Source organism: Cariama cristata, unplaced genomic scaffold (genome assembly GCF_000690535.1).
Source record: "Cariama cristata isolate BGI_N322 unplaced genomic scaffold, ASM69053v1 scaffold1763, whole genome shotgun sequence".
Taxonomy (NCBI): Eukaryota; Metazoa; Chordata; class Aves; order Cariamiformes; family Cariamidae; genus Cariama; species Cariama cristata.
Window position 1 is genome coordinate 36,626 of NW_009608726.1, and position 12,605 is coordinate 49,230.

Below are 12,605 nucleotides of genomic sequence, written 5' to 3' on the forward strand. Positions count from 1 at the left end.
GTACTTGAACAGTATCTGCATACTCACGTCCGCTGGCTGCTTTCGATGGACAGAGCAGGCTGACACTGGCACCCCATGCCCATACGCTGTCTAGACCTTCCCCATCGGATGCGGGCAGTACACGGCCGGCAGTTCAGCTTGTGCCCTCTGGTAATCCATCTTCAGACCCTCTTTAACACAGCTGCTCCTCCACCTCGGAGATGCCTTCAAAAGCCTCTACGCGTGAGCACCGGGCGTCTCAGGAGGCAGGAGCTGCAGCACATTCCAACGGGTCTCCAGCCGGGATCCAGGTGAAGGAGCCTGGCACATAACTGGATTCAACGGCGTGCGCGCTTACCGGCTGCGCCGCTCCTCCGAGCGCGCCAGCCCAAAGGAAGAGAGTTTGGCTGCGCACCAGCATTTTAATGAAGGAAGTGACATCCATTTACCGCAGGGCAGAGAGCAAACAGCGTAACCCGTTGGGGCAGGGCGCAAAGCGACGCAGGAAAGAGCTGGGAATGGGGCCACGGTAGTTCAGCACAGAGACAGCCACACACAACTTCACGGAAACGCTATCGCCTTAAATTATTGCTGATTCCGAGAGAAGTACCAAAAGTAACTTCCTAGTTATATGGTACGGAGGAAACCATCTTGCAGACAAAGATCCTTTTATATTGCTATAACCTGGTTTACATTGGAGTAAATCATTTGCAAGATAAGCCCTTAGAAAATTTGCCTAAATGAGAGGAAATTTAAGAATCAGAGTTCTCAAATACATGAAAAAAAAAACAGTGGGTATTCTAAACAGCTTTATGGGTGTTTAGCAGCATGCTCTGTTACAAGCAATTTGCAAGCTTACTCTCAGCAACACTTGCTGATGTTCTGTGTGTTCAGAGATTCACAGGCAGATCAGCGAAAGCGCCTTCGCCCATCAGCAAATCCCACCAATACTGCTACGAGCACAAAGGATCTCAGCTTCAAGCACCTCTTCGAAACTGGCGAGCTGCAATTTTCATTTTAGAAGTTGAGAAAATGGTTTTAGAAAGTTGTGTGATTTATAGAGCATTGCGCAGGACGGAATCCCAAAGGCAGAACCAGACACCCTCTCACTTCGCGCCCAGCCTTGCACCTGAACTGCAAACCCAACGCTCGCCCACTTTCTCTCTCCTCTGTAGCACAAGTAACACCAAACAGTTTTTCCCAATTTTAACATGAGAAGCTCAGAAATCCTGTTTTGTTGTAAAAGGAACTGGGTACCTGGGGTGTATATTACTTCAATATAAACTGTTTTTTTTGACCCAAAATTGCACTTTATATATTGAAAAGTATTTAGATCAAAAGTTCTTCTTGCTATTAACTGTCGTTAAGTCTCTAGACATCTGCCAAGATGGAAAGTCAACAACAGCCTTTCCCCTTTGCAAGTCAATGACACTCTTCCAGCAAGTTAACACAAAACAACGGGATTAATGAAATCACGTGACTAGTTTTAGAAAATTATTTATCTAGGTCAGTCTATCTTAATTCCTTATTCCCATACCTCTTCCCAAGTAACGTACTGTGACCTCCGATAGACTACCTCCCTTCCACTCTCCTGCTATGCTGAAAAACAATTAAAAAATTTGGTGCACTCTTTCACACTAGTACAGTACTCATCAGCAAGACAAAATTAAGTCAGCTGTAATACATAGCATGAACCAAGTCAGAAAGAGAAGAAAGCAAACTCTGGAGAAGTAAGATTCCAGAGTACTCCATTTTATTACCGTTCCCACCCTGCTATCATCCTCCGTGGGCGTACGTGTGTCTCTATCCTTTGTCCCCCACACAAAAGTGGCAGTGAAAGTGGGAGCTCTCTGTCAAAACTTTAGCAACAAGCAGTCCAGGAGTCCCAGACTATCACCGATCATTTCAATCAGTCCTTTGCATTGTGGGGAAAAAGGTCAATGCTGGTTTGTGCTCTGATTTTTTTTTCCTCTGTTCATTCACATCATCACAAGTCTTCCTTGGATTTAGTTTCAGCCAGCTGGTTTTCCAAGCAGTGGGTACCTGCTAAAATTGCAATTGCAATACGTAGCAATAAATTGCTAAATGAAAACCTGAAAATTTAAATAACTCTGCAGCCTCCTTAACCAGTTCTATTCAAGGGAGGTTGTCATCCCATACTCTCCAGACTGCATCTCAAAACCCACCTGGACCACCCTCCTGTGACAGCCGGGCAGCAATAGCTGGGGACGTTAGCTGGATCTGTGCCCACCTGAAAGCCACAACCGGTCTCCAAAGGCACAACATAAGCTTTTCAGGAAGTCTTCCTCCTCGTAACGCGACAAATACCTCGATCTCTTTACAAATTTTACATTGCCCAGAACAGAGAGTTGCTCAAACCGAGTTTCTGCTGCGCCGCAAAGACTGCTATGAACTAAATGACTTCAGCACTCGGGTATTACAAACAACCAGCAGCAGTTCCACAATTTAACCAGGGACATCAGGGGAACAGCTTTGAATTGCCTCGGCTTTCACCACGGAAGAAGGTAACCATTGTTGGATGGATTTAATGATACTCTTCTCCTAAATGGGGAGAATGCAAGGGGCTGGAGAAAAAAGGGGAGGAGAAAGGATGTCAATTTGTGTTTTCATCATATCGCTAGAGTTCCCACTTCAGATAAAAAGAGATCAAGTTATTTCTGTTGAAATCCTTGGCCCAAGAGGCCTATGATGACAGCTGCACATCTTGTTTCATTGTGACAGGAGGTTTCTCTCCAACCGGATAAATCACATATTCATCAACAGTTCATCTTTGGAATGAAGCACAAGCATATGGGGGCAGTTGAACGGAGGAGAGAGAAGCTTTATCCCAGACAGAGCTCCTCAAACTTCTAAAAAACCCTTACCCCCAGTCTACAGAGGCAGGGCCACAGAAAACAGGAGGCACCTCACCACAAATTGCAGCGAAGTGCACAGAAACTCCCTGTCCCACCTGGTGTACAAGGATTCAGAGAGATGAAGTAGTTCAAAGCAGCTGTTCCCAAAATAAAGCCAGTTCTAAGTACAATCTTAAGTCTTGCAGTGTTATTAATCCAACAGCTGAGCTTGGGTTCGAGGTGGTGCGGTATCAGTCAGAATTACACCAAGTTTGTCTGAAATTGAGATTGCAGTTGGCACTGATGCTCTAAAGACTCCGTGCTATCACGCTCTCTCAGACACCCAGAACTGAGAGTGTTTGCTGATAAGCTACCACATCAGTTGGAAATCCTGTAAATTACTTTTCATGCCATGCTTCAGGTTTATTTTTAAAGAGTAAACTTCTACATCATCCCCTCTACCCCCCAAACCCAAAAGATAGCCTGAAAATTCCTCACACACAAAGCCTCCTCTTTCCCCCCCTTATTCCAAGGGCTGTTGGTAGAAAACCAACCTAAACCCCGCGGAATTCATACACGTGGAAAAGTACACGTGCAGTAAAATTGCACGCAACAAAGATCTGTGCAGACTGGTAGGCAACCTCTAACCTATTTAGCTGTAGCCTGAAAAAAGATAATTTTTATTTGGCTAGACTGAAAAAGATCTGAACGTATATAATTGAGGCACATCATAACAAGTACAAACACTGCAGACTCATTTCATAGCTATGTCTATTCCAAATTAATCTGGACTCAGATACAAACTAGGTGCTGAAATAGAATAAAATGCAACTGCATATCATCTCCTTCGATAGACATGTACAAAGACCAGCACATACGTCACATCTGAAACGGTGTGGAAAGCTCTGCTCTCCCAGACCACAGAAATACTTAGGAGTTTGTCAGCAGTTAAAGAAAGGGTCAGGGTATTGAAGACAGCACTGAAAAGCAACAAACCTGAATACTACTTTTGTTACCGAGACAACAAAAGATACTGGAATAAAAGGTCAGTTTGTTTATGGCTTAGTCACCTCATCTGTGGATGAGGAAAAATACCCCACCCTCATTTGAAGAAAGGTAGTACAGGTGAAACTTTGAGAGAACCTTTGAAGTTGCACTCTTAATGCATTGCCATAAATATTAACTATTATTTTTGTGCCAATCTCCCTTCAGCACTGAAGCGTTTGAAATTCAAAGCCGCTTACCTGCAGCCCTGCATAAGAGCTTGAAGACTGCGGGAAAGTTCAAGCCTTAGCATCCAGTGTCTGTCAGCAGGACTAGCGTGAACTACTTACAACATTCATGGGACAAACGTTGTGAAAAATTCCATTTCCAACCATCTACAGTGTTTGTTTCTAGGGCTGAAAGATTCCCATTTGGTTACTTTACCACCACCCTTGTTCAACTGCCATGCCTCTCTCCTTCCAGCCTCAATCTCTGCCGAACATTAAAGACTAGTAAACCCAAACCAATGCAGACTGAAATCCAGGCTTTATTCAAACTGAGACCTGAACAAACCAAACTGCCATCCCGTCCCAGATTTTCGGTTATTGAGCTGAAGGGTAACATCCCTAGGAGATTCTGCAAGAGCTCACACAGGAGCTTACCTACATTATCAGTACAAACCACGCAAGCAAACATTTGTCTATTGAAACTAAAGCAATGACCCAGAAAAAGGGTAATTTATTGCACATCTATACATATATTATGGCAGAACATCAAAATTCTTTGTCGAGCATCTTAAGCACCCGTGTGAACTGCCAACAGAGGCAGAACAGGGCATCGTTCGAAGGCCCAGCTCACCTAAAACTGCTGCAATTTACATTATCAAAGCAGAAAGTCAGGATTGCTGAACATGGAATCATTGTTGGATCCAATCTTTTTTTAAGATAAATTTTTAAAAAAAGACTGAGAGGATACTAGGTAATGAAAGCTTCAACAGCCTTTAAGGACCTGCGTCTTCTGGATTCCCCACCTTTGTCACGAAGAGGAAATTTCCCATATATGGCCCAAGCCAACAGGCAGACTGGGGTCACATCGCAGTTCATGGCTTTTGGCAAGCCCAAGCATTCAGACATCGTGAGTCAGTGCTCCAGAAATCATTGGGTTTTATAAACCAATAAATCTATTTCATTTTGGGGTTTTTAATTTGCCTTGGGTTTGTTGGGGGTTTTTTCTCAACCTTTGCAGTACACGGGCATCATCACGTTTTCATTTGGTCTCTCTAACTGGGAGGAGCACTTCTTTCCATTCTGGGTTTGTTTGCTTTGTGAAATGAAAGAGAAGATTTTCGTATTAGCCTAAATCCTGGTGTTGGGGCATTAAGAAAAAAAACATACCAACTATTATGGAAGTTGGCAACAGATACTATGCTGTCTTGTACTTCCACATAGCCCTTTAACAACAAAGAATGCTTCCTTTTTAAATAAAACCTCAAAACACCTTCACTTCTGTTCTCAGATTCCAAACAAATAACAACTTCTCTGGCATTTCAGCACAAGCAGACGCGACTTCGGCTGCCAAGAAGCTCCCTGCGACACAATCTTTGCCACTGCTAACCTGAAAACATCAACACGAACTTTCTTCCATTTCGAGTTCTACCTTTCTCTGTTCAACAGTTCAGCAGAAATTGCCCCATTTTTGATTACACACACAAAATCACATACCAGTTACTATTTAAAAAAAAATAAATCTGAAGTTCAACAAATTGCATTGGGTAAATATTTTCAGATTAGTAATGGGATAAATAACACGGGACTATTGGGGCTGAGGATTTTTGGTTTCAGTTTCTAGCTCCGTTATGGACACTCTGTGCATCTGGGCCACTTCGATTCTCTGTGCCTCAGTTTTCCATACGTAAAATACAGATAATATCTCATCAGGGAATGGCATCAAGTTAATATTTAATTTCTTCAAAGCAGTACTGTATTCATAATGGAATTAAATACTTCCAGAGAACGATCACAGCTCACAGAAGCAAGGCACTTCTGGAAGAAATGCTTACAGTGAACGACCTCCTTGCACTTTTGCAGACCATCCTAACAATGTAACAGTAGAACAAAACACATAAATATAAAAAAAAAGGACAAGACAAGGTGATTTTGAGGCCAACTTTATGTTTCACATGAGTGCAAAAGACAATGCAAGTCCAGTTAGTTTTCTGGTCTTTTTTTGTTGGGGTATGTTTGTTTGGTTGAATTTTCACCGTGAACTGGTAAAGAAAGATGGTAACATGTAGAATAAAATACGGCTCAAAAAGTTTGTTTTTACTTAAAGAGGCATTTTAGTTTTTAAAAAAGTGCCACTAACAAATGTGGTCTTTTCAAAAAAAAAAAAAAAAAAGACATTGGTACATGAGACGAGAATTAAGGTCTGAAGGAGGCAGCACGCTATCAAATTGCTGTTTAGAAAAACATCTAGGATTTTAGATTTCAAATCTTTCGTGGATGTTGTAAAAATTCCCTTTTATTTAAAAGTTCAGAAGGTTCGATAAATATTTTTAGACTGTTTCCTCCATAATCAAGGATTAAAGCTGATCAGTCAAGTATACAGCAGACAGTAATAGTTTACATCCTTTTCTTCACATTTGCTTTTGTTAGGGGAATTTTTAGGAAATACTACCACATATTACAGATTTAATTTCAAGCTTGCATCTGTTATTCCAGGCAGAGCAATAAAAGCCTTAGCTTGTATTACTAAGAGCCACATCTAGAAGTAAAAAAAACAAGCTTAGGCCTCTACAACAGTATCTTACCAAGTGACTTAGGTTTCGAGCAGAGCACCACTCGGAAAACCCCGACGAAGAGGCAGGTCTCATTCCAAGACCGATCATCTTACTTCTCTTGGACGAAGTCAAGCCCCTCATGAACGAGGCTCGGGGCTGGGCTACATTCTGCTGCGTGAAAAGGCTGCATTACACGCAGTCGAACACGGCGTTTGAAAACGTGACACAAACGGCATTTAACGCAGCAAAAGGTGAACGAACCAAAACGGTAAAACTGTATTAAACGTGCTATGTGTTATCTCTAAAACAGACACATTTTGAAAGTCTTGAAATAGGTTTTCACCCACGGAAGAGTTCAGAGATGGTATCAGCACCATTCATGAGCATCAGATAAAGCTATTTGCAGATGTAAGATGTCTCTGAAGGCAGAGTCAGCAGAAATGCTGCAAGTACTTTGTTTTTCAGTGCGTTACTTTGCTGTACACAAGTACTCGTTTACTGGTGCTTTGAATTCCAACTGCATTCTCTATGCACAGTTTGAAGGCGCTGCAATTCACTCCTGAAGCTCCAGCAGCAAGCTGAACAACAGATTTCAATTCTTTTCAGGCATTTCTCTTACTTCACTCAGAATAACATTCTTGATTTAGTTATTTCCATCGCAAAAATCTGTCCGTGATCGGTCTTCAAGTCAGAGAAGCAAGTAATGAGAAGTATAAATAACAACAGGAACAGAAAAGTTGTTTGTCAAAAAGAAGGCTCAGGTTTTTGGCTGTATATTTGTGAAATACCTGCATCAGCTCCCTCTCGCTTCTCTTCTGCATAAGAGACGAGACCTTACTCCTCTTACCCAAGAGCCCTTTGCACAAGAAGATGCACGACGACGGACTAGATTTGACTAAGCCGACAAGGAAATACATGATCACATGCAACAACTGATAAGCCTTTCAATCCGAGAAACAGAAGGTATGAATTATGCAAGGATCAGCCCCTGACTGGAAGAAACCTGTGTTTTGAGCTCTGAGAGCATAAATCAGTCTCTGTAATAAACACTAACTTCAATTTCTGCTTTTTTTTTTTGATTATGCAGTCAAAAGGGACTTTGAAATCTACACTTTATCTGGAATCTGAAAAATAAACTGTTTCCAAACTATTTTGTAATGCTTGTGTAATGGCCTCAAGACAGCCAGTAATTTGGACAGCTGTGGGACTCCCCACAGAAGCTGCATTTGAGAAATCGCCCTTCTTGGGAACAATTGAAACTTTCTCCAGGACGAAGTCCGCACACAGAGAGCAGTGTTTCCCTGCAAGCATACAACAGTTTCATTATTGTTTAACTACCAAAAAACAGCTCCAACCATCTATCAAGCTTGACATTTTATCCGTCTTTGCTGCTAGCCCAGACTACAGGGCATATATAGGAAGAGGTTCAAGGATTCAATAAGAAAAGTTACTTGTTAATCTAAGCAGAGAAACATTTCCTTTCTTTTAATGATTAATTTGCCATTTTTAAAAGCCGTTCAGGAAACCGTGGACCTATTTGTCCTCCAAATTATCAAATCCAAGTATCTATAAAGAAATCTATTCCACCAGATGAATAAAAGCTCCATTTTAAGGTATGTATAAAACACACTGAAAGGCAGTCCTACAGAGCAGCAGTACTGGTTGCGGTTCCAGCCCAGCCGTGATTATTGTAACCCAAACTACAGCAGAGCATGAACTTGCTGCTCCCCAGCCCTCCTTTCCCGGGAACGCCACTGCTCAGCAGTTTTCCAAATAACTGTGGCTCAGGCAAAGTCCTAAGGCTCACCAACACGTGTATGGAAGAAATCTCACCAGTGCACGATGCAACCTCATGGAGTACATCCTCAAACACAGCACTGGAGAAATTATTCATCTGAGTGATCCTCCCAACTCAAGGTAGCTGGGTGAATGAAACATGGAAGTCATTCCCTGCTGCCAGTAGCAATTGCTTTCCGAGCAAGCTATTTTGACACCAACAAAAAGTGGCATCACATCATTATCAGTCTGGACTTCCACGGGATGCAATGTTAGGGTTTCTGACTCATTCAGGGAGCAAGCCAACCCAATATAAGCTCTTGCATATAGTTAGCAAGCAGCATTGATTCAATGATGTTGCTTGTGACATTGCAATTTGGAATTACCCATGTGTATATATAGAATATGTAATGCCCAAAGGAACTATTCTTCTGCAGTAGAGGTTACTATGCAACAAGCTGCTCCCAAAAGAGAGTATTTCAACTTTGCCTGTTTAAAAATCTCACTTAACATCAGTCTAGAGGCTAAACTAAAAGCTTCGAAGCATATGGTGCTTAAGTATATTCTTCTACCCATATCCCACAACCTTCTGAATATAAATAAAAAGGTGGGAGCATAAAAAAAACCCTGATGTTAAATTAATATTTTAGTCCCCACTGAAATACAATGTGGAAATTCCTAATCCAAGAGTATTTGGCAGAGAAGCCGGACGGCATTAGAGAAAGAAGCCTAATTAATATTTTGAAGTAAAGTGAAAGCCTCAAGAGCAATTAATGTGAAGAATTCAAAAGGGCTTTCAGAGGTTAGAATAAGCCATCTCTCAGTTCTGAGGAAACTGCTTGAGGAAGAAGGCAGAAACTAATACAAAATCTGAATTCTTGATCTGACAGTCATACTCTTGTTTCTTAAAGAAATCTGTAATTTTTCAACCTTGCAACGTTCTTTGAAGACTGAATAATCGACTTTGGAGGGACATACCCTCAGGTGGTTAAAAGACTTGGCATGCAGATGAGTTCCGTTTCTGACATCAACTGAGAAGTGATGTGATTCTCCCCACCTGTGAAACAGAGATTACACTTACTCATCCCTGCAAAGTGTTCTGTGCTCCCTGAATGCCAGTTGGTGGAAGTTCAAAGTTTTTTTGATTTCTGGCTCCTGGTAATGACAGTCCCTGGGAAGCGGAGGAAAACAAGCTTGATATGGGGAGACACAGATAGGTACTATCAAGCCTGATGACGGGAATTACTTTGGGGAGTAGAAGACTGGCTGGGGTTTCGCAATGGAGGCAGGCAATCAGGGAAGGGCTGGAGAAACGTTTGCACTACATGAACACATTTAAGTGCCGAGCACCAAGCACAGGCAGATAAAGAGCAGTGTCATCCCAGCAGCGCAGACCTTACTGTAGCATTGACCGTAACCCCTCCCCAAGAGGTTAGATCAATACTGAAAGTACTTAGCCCACATCAGCCTGCTAACGATATCCAGGTAATTTAAAGCCATGCTATGCTTGTAGTCAGAGCCCAGGCTATAGAGCAGTACTGAGTTCCCTCAGTTTTTACTACCACGTACCAACAGGTCCTCCTTCCCTGGTCAGCTGCAGTTCACATGCAGTTGTGTCCAAAAAAGCGACACATGCACACAATTATCTGCATCTCACGTTATCCTTCGGCCTGCAAAGTCCTCTATTAAGTACTTGGTTCGATGCACTTTCCAATTCCTTTTCTTTGGATCAGGCTCTGTATCCCTCAGGTCTGGTCAAAGGCTTTATGGAAGAGACACTCTGAGGTATCCCATGTACATACGAAAATGCGCTCTTCCTATAAGGGATGGGAAGGTAGCTTAAACCTAATCAAACACAATTTTTCCTCCATGTTTTACGGTGAAACCAACACACGCTAGATGAGGACAGCATTTTACCTGGCCAGACGCGAGGACACAAAGCTGCAGCACCGGGTCGGCCACGTTGCCTGTCTGGCTCCGTAGCCTGCCTCCACGGCAGCTCTGGGCGAGCCAGAGGCAGGCACACAGATGTAACACCACCACAGCAGATGACTGCATGAAAATCTGCTCACACCCTGCCTTCCACCGTGCAAAAGCTGGTTCAAAGTCTAGAGCACAAGTTTTAATAACCCTTCTATATATAGCACTGGCAATTCAACTCAAATCACGCTCTAGCCTGATTGTCATTTATAACAATTTAGATTGTACCATGGTCTGACAAGTGTACAAAGTTGCATAACGACAAGTGAAAATTACACAATTAAAAAAAAAAAACAACACACAACTCAAAACTATACTGAAGTCAACCACAATAAAGAGAAAACTGAAGGCTTGGAGAAAAGAAGACAGATTTCAGTCATGAACTCAACTAGTGACCACCAACCCCAAAATACAATTCATATATATTATTCCTTTGTACTCTCATTGCAGGGTATTGCATTCGGCTCTGATTTTAAGCTGACTCCTAGGAGCCCAATCACATGTACCTGCCAAGGAGAAAGACTAAGCCTCATTGAAAGTCAGCCTACTTTTTCTACCCTACAATTAAACACGATACTTAAATGATGGCTTTACAACTAATCCAATTCAGCAAAAAAAACTTGAGCAATTAAGCATTAACTCATGAACACCAATGTCAAGGCAATCAGCTTTTAATTAAAAGTTCAGTTGCTACCAGCTGAGTGTGTATGCCAACACAGAGCGCTGCAGCCAGGCAACTCTGCACCGGGATTCACACAAGCAGAGAGAATTGCCCATAATGGAAAACACGACAATAGCCAAAGTAAATTGTTTTGTTTCATTAGACCCAAATGTTCTACCAAAAGCAATTAATGCTTACAAAGAATGAATACAAGGACTCTCTCCCCATCACTGTGAACACAAGACATGTTAAGGAATTAACAGCATTTGACAGGTGGCGGTAGGTAAATGCAAGGATCTGGAATTTGTAAGAAACAACATTTAAAGCTCACAGCTTTCTGTTCCACTTCTTGGCTCTGGAAAAACAAGGTAACAGTGGAAACAACAAAGGGTTAATACTCTTTTTGTTTGTTTGTTTTATGTAATCATGTAGATGCCTTAACGATCACTTATCTTAAAATATGAGCCTCAAAGTTTTTAAATACACCCACTACAATGTAAACACACAAAAACTGCCAACTTATAATGCACCTGCTATTTCCCATCCTAATGAAATGGAGAACCATAAACCCAATCAGGTTAGAAAGAACAGAAAACTGCCACAAGTTCCTACACTGCTGTGAAACTGTTCTCCAAAAGCAACGTCCAAGACCTCCTGTGCTACCCGTGGAAGACACCTGTGTCAGAGGAGGAACTGAGCTCAAACAAAGCACATAAACGAAACCTTTTTATGTCTCAGCAAATTAAACATTACCCTGAACATATCTTAATCAAAGAACCATAAAACAAAAACATTCCTATCTCCACTTTAATATTATACTTATCTCTACATTATCTAAGTAGGCCTGGCCATCCTCGCAGTGTTTGAAAACACGTGAAACAAGTGCAACAGCTTATTTATCATACGGTCACAACATCGAGCGCATTCATCCTTAGCTATTTTGCCAAGATGCTGATCTCCAAGGGCTCAGGCTGGACTGTGTGCATGTTCTCACTGCAGAGAGGTCACGTTTATTAACCTGCAATCACATACTAAAATACTGGTAAGAAACCAATTTGACGATACGTCAACGCTTTCTGCACAGAAAACACCTCGACCAGCTTGCAGGAACAAACTGTTCTGGCGAACACTCGAGTACTTTCATTTTCTGAACTCCTTTTGCCTTCTGTGGCAAAGGAAGGGCTCGCAGAGCTTTCACTTCACCGTACGCCCCCAATTTTGAGCAGGAGCAGGGCAGAGTTCCTCGTTAAGAAAATAACTTACATCCTTGCCACGAAGGAAGCATCACCCACCCCAGGTACACTGCCACCATACCAAAAAAAAATGAGTAACTTCGACGTGCGAAGAGCCGTGCTGAAGGCTGGCGCTTATCCAGAACGCCTCGGTTCTCACGGCGCTTCGAGCAGAACAACCTCCTAAACCTTTGGGAGCGTAACTCAGAAAAGGAAAGAGTTTCTGAATGCCGCTTTCTCAACAAGAGAAAAGAGGCTGTACCTGTGTATCCCCCACCTCGTTAGGGAAACCCAACGAGCGGTCCTCATGAGGGACCCCCTTTACCCCATCTCCCCAAAAGTAAAATCCAGGCGCTCGT